This window comes from Larus michahellis, chromosome 3 (genome assembly GCF_964199755.1).
Source record: "Larus michahellis chromosome 3, bLarMic1.1, whole genome shotgun sequence".
Taxonomy (NCBI): Eukaryota; Metazoa; Chordata; class Aves; order Charadriiformes; family Laridae; genus Larus; species Larus michahellis.
Window position 1 is genome coordinate 31,413,702 of NC_133898.1, and position 7,075 is coordinate 31,420,776.

Consider the following 7,075-nt stretch of genomic DNA (forward strand, 5'->3'; position numbering starts at 1 on the left):
CACTGACAGCTGCTATTGACTTCAGGAGAATGAGCATGAAGTCCCCTGTGACAAATATGAAAATGATGGTAGTCCTAGACTTCTGAGTTTTATAGGAATGCAATTATCTTAAATATGGGCTGTTACTACCACCACAAAAAAAAGGAGGAGGGATGCAATTACCCAGAGAACATGTGGCATGCTTTTCATTGATTAGACTGTCCTGTTTGATTAAATTCCTCAGTATTTTTAATTTTCTAGCCCTAATTGCTGCCTTACATCTTTCTTGGGTCCCTTTGTTCTAACTCATCTGCTTTCAGGTCCAGATTTATTTTTTCAATGCATTCATATTCTCCACAAACGTATCCTGTCATTATGTGTTTTATCTGTCTCTGCAGATGGTTATTTGACAGAAACTTTCCATCGACTCCAGAGAATGGGTCCTGTAAATACCCTTTGTGGTTCTCAGACGGAGTACTTGCAAAATGGAATTGATTAAAAGGTCACAAAACATTACTGCTGCAATGTCTGAATTGCTCCATCAAAGTGGTAGTGTGACAAATGTGTGCAAATCTTTTCAACGGTCTAGTCTGGATTTTAAAAAATTGTTGTATCTTTCAGATCAGCTTTCTGATGTTTCCCGATGAGAGAAACACTTTCAAATTATAGATACAAACTAGTCTCTCCTCTTACACTAGTGTCAATTAGTAGTAACTCTGGAGGTAATGAGGTTCCCTGACTCTGAGTTACAGTAGGATTGAGATTTATCTGTTTCCCAAATTCTGTCTCTCAGTTGTTCCAAATAGCCATTTTGAAAGCAACAGCTTTATTAGTGTAACTAGCTAGGGAGAGACTTCTTGCAGAAAGTGCAAGTAAGCACCTGGGTTACTGAGTAAATACCTGGGACTTTCAACATCAGAATGACTGATGGGGAGCCAGTGAGTATAAGTAATTCTAGACTTGTTTCACATATAGTACCTGACACAGGAGAAGAAGTAGCTATATGTCCTCTCCTGCTCAGAAAGTCATAGAAGGCCAACAAAGTCTCAAAGGTGTGATGATACTAATTTATAAGGATATCTTGGCCAGGGCTTGGCAAAAGGCTCATTCTCAGCTTATCTTCACGGCAGTCTTTACCATCTTGTTATCTAGCTATCCTACATCAGGAATATAAATTTGCCCCTCACCATTCAAAATAAATATACCACAAATAATTATTAGCCACCGCGTCTAGTTATCTGCGTTAAATCCCAATGGAGACAACATAATTGTAACTTGTATTGCCAGCTAGGTAAGCCCCATATGGTGCCTCCTCCTCCTGGTTTTTCTATCAGCCAAACCTCACTGATCTGATGTGTACACTCCATGGTAGAACACAAACCTTTCCTCCCTGCTGAAGGCAAAGCCTCAATGTGAATAACCTCTGTGTCTCTCCATTCACTTGAGACTAGAGAGAGAGAATTTATGTCTGTCTGCAACATCATTAGTGAATTGGGCACTTGAACTAAGCTTCAGGGACTTGAATAGGGAATTGTTTCTACCTTTCTTTATGTGCTCTTGTATAAGCAGAACTTCTTTTGGGATGTAGTGAGTCAGTTTGTCTCACTCTTGGTTTAGGTAGGCAGTCACTAGGCAGATGGGCATCAAACTGGGAACTGTCTTCTTGAAAGTTTGTGCACATATTCTTTGCAGAGTTTATAAGTGTTTTGGGTGGATTTCATAATGGACTTTACACGGGAGTTTGAGGTAAGTTTCTTTCAACTTCTGCTCAAGTTCACGGCATGGTTGAGGTTGTAAGGGACGTGTAGAGGTCATCTCACCTAGAGCCAGTTGCCTAGGACCATGTCCAGACAGCTTTTGAATATCTCCAAAGAGGGAGACTCCACAACCTCTCTGGGCAACCTGTGCTAGTGCCTGGTCACCCTCACAGTGAAAAAGTGATTCCTGATGTTCAGAGGGACGCTCCTGTGTTTCGGTTTGTGCCCATGGCCTCTGGTCCTGTCACTGGCCACCACTGAAAAGAGGTTGGCTCTATCTTCTTTGCATCCTCCCATCAGGTATTTATTTGTACACATTGACAAGATCCTTGATCCTCTCAGAACAGCAATTTCAAAATGAACAGGATTTGTGAGCAAAAATCAGTTTGCCTATGGGTTTGAACAAAGCTGCTTTTGCATGAGTTCTGGAAGTGGAGTACCTATATCTGTAGGATGTGTGGATGTGCTGCCTAACCTCCACTCCGTAATCTGCAACCATTTGCAGAGTTGCCTTTCCATGACAAAGGAGTGCTTCGCTGCATGGGCAACAGAGCTGATGGGCACACGCACAGTGAATTTCAAGTACATTGTCACATGCGGGGTGAGGGGAAAGATGATAATGGAGAGCAGCCACTAAGCACTCAATTAGTTTGTCTGACTAGTAAAGAGTGATGTGCCAGATGACCTGTTGTGGTGGGCAGATGGCAAGAGCCTGGGTTGTAGGACGATAAGGAATGTCTTATTGAATGAGACAAGTGGCATCGTTTCTTGAACAATGAGAAGTATTCAACATGTGACATGATTCTCCAGAAACTTGTGGAGGTAGATGGTGTTATTGCAGTTTATCTAAATTATTTGGATGACAAAAAGTATTTACAAATAAATGTGACTTTGCATAATCTTAAAGCAATATATAGAGATGGTAGAAATATTGCAGTTCAGTAGAAAAGAAAAACTGAATTGTAAATGACAGGACAGTCCCAGTTCTGTATTTTGCAGTGTCTAATGAAACGACAGATGCAGTACAATCTATTATAGATGGCAAATGTCAAAGATAGAATATGGTACTACATAATTCTCTCACGCACTTCTAGGTTCTCATAAGAATTAATTCACTTTTCTTTCCCAGACTATTACTTCATAGCAACATTTGTGATTTCTCATATAATAATATTGCTTCAAAAAAAGTTCCTTTGGATAAGTGTAGGCTGTGAAGTAACACATTGCCAAGTTAGAAAATACATCTTTTCAAAATGAAGTCCTGTAACAGGAGAAAATAAACAAACAATACTAAGGAGCAACTGCCAGAGTGGTTCACCAAATTCTGTCACCACTGGAGAGCGAGACAAATCTTTTTCTTTTGTAGTTTTTCCTGGCTAGCAAGAAGAGCTGGACACAAAAGCTTCCCTGGGTCTCTTTGGTCAGCTCTTACATTGCCGTGTACTGGTACTAGGTCTGCTCATAGAATGTGTTGGGTTGGAAGGGACCTTTAAAGGCCATCTGGTCCAACCCCCCTGCAGTAAGCAGGGACATCTTCCACTAGATCAGGTTGCTCAGAGCCTCATCAAGCCTGGCCTTGAATGTCTCCAGGGATGGGGCCTCCACCACCTCTCTGGGCAACCTGTGCCAGTGTCTCACCACCCACATTGTGAAGAACTTCTTCCTAATGTCTAATCTAAACCTGCCCTGCCCTAGTTTAAAACCATTGCCCCTCGTCCTGTCGCTGCATGCCCTTGCAAACAGCCCCTCCCCAGCTTTCTTGTAGGCCCCCTTCAGGTACTGGAAGGCTGCCGTAAGGTCTCCCTGGAGCCTTCTCTTCTCCAGGCTGAACAACCCCAACTCTCTCAGCCTGTCTTCATAGGAGAGGTGCTACAGCCCTTTGATCATCTTTGTGGCCCTCCTCTGGACCCACTCCATGTCCTTGTGCTGAGGGCTCCAGAGCTGGACACGTAACTGGTGGCCTGTACACTCATGCTAACTCCTAACTTTGTGCCTGGCTGTTCTTGCAAAAAACTCAGTGTCTGCCCAAATAGATGGGCAGTGCACCTGCATGTATCTTAACGTGCAGGTCCTTACCTTCTTTTTACTCTGTTTAATGTTCCTGCTAGAAATTTAAATCTTCTCTTTTGGATTTACAGTGCGGGAAGCTTGAGCATGGGAAAGAAAAACATAAGCATGTAAACAGGCAATGCATTGTAATCTAGGTGCTGAAGCATGGCTGTCATCCCTCCAGTTCACCTGCTAAAACAAGCTCTGGTGGTGCTCAGATGTCACATATGGCTGTTGCGGCTTTGCCAGCGGCGTTGGTCTGCCCTCATAACGTTCGTGTTCTGTTGTTGTTTTGGCAGGCTACTAACATTTTCCTGAGGAAGGAACACATCATACAAGGGAAGGAAAAACAATGAATTCAAGAGCATCGAGCTACTTAAAAGTAAGGTTCGCTGCCCCCTCCCCCACAATACGTTGCTGTGAGTAAAGCGTCAGCACCAGTGTTATGTACAGCAGTTGCAGGGGAGGGCTGTCACTTCTCATTATGTAGAAACTGAGCAAATGAATTGCATTACTTCTTCAAACAGTCTTCTGAAATCCGGCTGTCGAACAGAACAAGAGGCACCAGTGCAGCTACAGACTTTCACATGGTTTGAATTGAAGCAGTCGTCTTTCCTCCGCTCTCCCTGCAGCATCAAGGAGTGACAGTGTTGGTGGACTAGCAGGGAAGTACTGAACTGAAATGCACAGTAATTGTGCTCTATGATTTTTTAAAACGAAAATGTGGCTATTTTCAGTCAGTCCAGGACTGAAGTGAAATATTCAGTTAGGAATAAGCCTCACAAATACAAAAATATAAAGGAGACCATAGCATGCACTGGAGATGATAGCCTTTTGTTGGGATTCTGCAATATTGTGGTTCTGTGAAAAGTGTGAAATTTGTGACGGTCGCAGTAAAGTCATGGAATCAGTTTAATGGAAATTCCTGTCACTGTGGAACATTTGTAAAAAAACTCACCAGACTAGGAGTACCCATGTGTTGGAAAATTTAATTCTTATGATGCTCTACTTCCATTTATGTTTCCTTAATGAATTACCACTCTGCAAATAATAAAGCAGCAGTAGGGTAAAATTCCCTTCAGCCGTAAGAGGGCAATGGGTACAGAAATCCATCATTCTGGTTACGGTGCTAACTTACAAACGATGAAAGTATAATGATTTCTTTACATACACTGTTTGCATGACCCAACTTTTGTTAAATGTGTGCTAAACTGTACTGATAGCACAGTTCCTGAAATATAGTATGTGTGACCCAAAGGCAAGGCTATCTATCAGTAGTTTTTCAGATCTGTGGATATTTTGCTTCTGTGGGACTTTGGTGGTCAATGGCAGTTATCTCTATTCCTTTCTTTTGGTCTTTTGCTTAGGGGTTGTGCAGAGCCTCAAACATTTTAAAATAAAGTTTAGCAGAGAGAATCTCTTTTGTAACAGTCACACCGTCTTGCAGCTATAATTTGTGATTAAAAAAATGTGAGAAAATCACTCTGCATATAAAATTCCTTGATATCACATCGTTGTCAGTGGTGGCTTCGTGTTACTGTTATCAGCTTCTTTTCCAGTTTACAGATTAGCAGAGATTGTCTTTTCCAGTGACAGTGGCAAGAGGCTGGGTATGAAACATGACCATGTATGCGTTTAGAAAAACTCAGGTATTTTTGTGTACAGAATATTTATGTTTTAAGTGAAAATGAGAAGAAAGCTGAGATGAGAATAATAGAAATCATTCTTCAATTCAAAAAGCACAAAGACCACTTTATTAAACCTGTGTAAAAAACCCCTCCCTTTTACTTAAAGAGAAAAAAACTGAGTACAGCTTCTCTTTTATTGCTCTGATGATGCATAACGCTACAATTTCTTTCCCTAATGATACACTTTTGTACCTACCTGCTCTATTGCTCTGATGATGCATGATGCTGCAATTTCTTTCCCTGCACCTTTGTACTTACCTACTCACGTGCCTGGCAGATTGGGATGTAGAATACAGTTTTATGTTTGTGACTAAAAGCCAAGTTTTAGTTCTTCATGTACTACCTTCTCTGAGGTGTCATGCTCATTCAATAATGCTGTGAACAAATTGCTTCAAGCACATATTCCTCCTTCTAGTATTATTTACTTTTATTTTGACAAAAAAACTAGAACCAAAGTAGTCTAAAATTCAAGCATGGATTCATTTTCAGCAGGTCAGCCTGTAATAAAAAAAATGTTTAAACTTGTTAGTGAGAGGCATATCAATGAGAGTAAAGGAAGTCCAGAAGGCTAGGAAATTAATTTTATTAATCCAATATGGTGTATATATGCTCTTTCACATGAATTTTAGTTTACTCTGTTTCTAAACCCACTAAATACTGATGAGGGGAATAGCAGTGACTTCTGGATCTACTCCTTTTGTCTCTTTTCTAATATACTGCTGTGGGGTAAAAAAACAGCAGATATGCAATGCCATTGTAGGCACCAGAGACAACAACTTGAAACGCATAATAAAAATTCCCCGTTTATTAGATTTGTCCTTCTGTGATTAAAAACATATCTTAACAGCAGACATCTGTTGGACAACTTACGTGGTTCCTTATTGTCTTGGTATGTGAGAAAATACTGCAGGCTGTATTGCTCAGCCTTGTTAGACCCTAGTACGTTGCGGATGCACAGGAAATTAAGCATATGCTCAGTGGTGGAGTTGTAATAACATGCAAGTTTGGTGTAATCTGTTGAAATGAAAGAGTGCCATTCCTTGTGCTGTGCCCTATGGAAAGTAAAAGGATGAAATGATAGGCGCCCTCTTCCATTGCCTGATTTCATGTGCTATATCTGATTGGCTGTGAATCAAGTTTGACGGAAAAAAAAATAAGTGTGTGATAAGCAGCATGTTAACATGAAAATAATTTTGCAGCTGCTCCTTTGAAGCCTTGTACTATGGCCATTTCGTGAAGAGATCCCTATACAGATCAGTGTTACAGAGCAGAGCACTGCTTTCACTAATTTTCACGAGAGAAGTCAGATTATTATTTTTTCCCCCTCAGTAAACATACTTCTTTGAGGCTTCCTTAAATGGGATATCTCATTCCTTAGTATAAAGACTTTTCTCCCTGTGAGCACAACTAACCCATCTTTTGAAAGGTGACTGCTTTGAAGTCAAAATAGCAAAATAGTACTGTGGGCTGCCAGCATGCAGCAGACTTTGTGTGTAATTTCAAAGCAAAAAAGACCTTCATTGTTATAACAAGGCGTTTGAGAAATATCCAGAGCCAGCTCTGTGTTTTGCAAGTAAATATGCAATGATGCCCATGAAAAAA

At 40.8% G+C, this 7,075-nt stretch overlaps 1 long non-coding RNA gene across 1 annotated transcript; it reads left to right on the top strand.

Annotated features, from left to right (window-relative positions):
* Positions 1 to 374: 374 nt before the first annotated feature.
* LOC141740034 (uncharacterized) lies at positions 375 to 5,217 on the top strand. Its single transcript, XR_012585861.1, has 3 exons — positions 375 to 481; positions 4,085 to 4,167; positions 4,313 to 5,217. It is a non-coding gene; the product is annotated as an uncharacterized LOC141740034 (long non-coding RNA).
* The last annotated feature ends 1,858 nt before the right edge of the window (positions 5,218 to 7,075 follow it).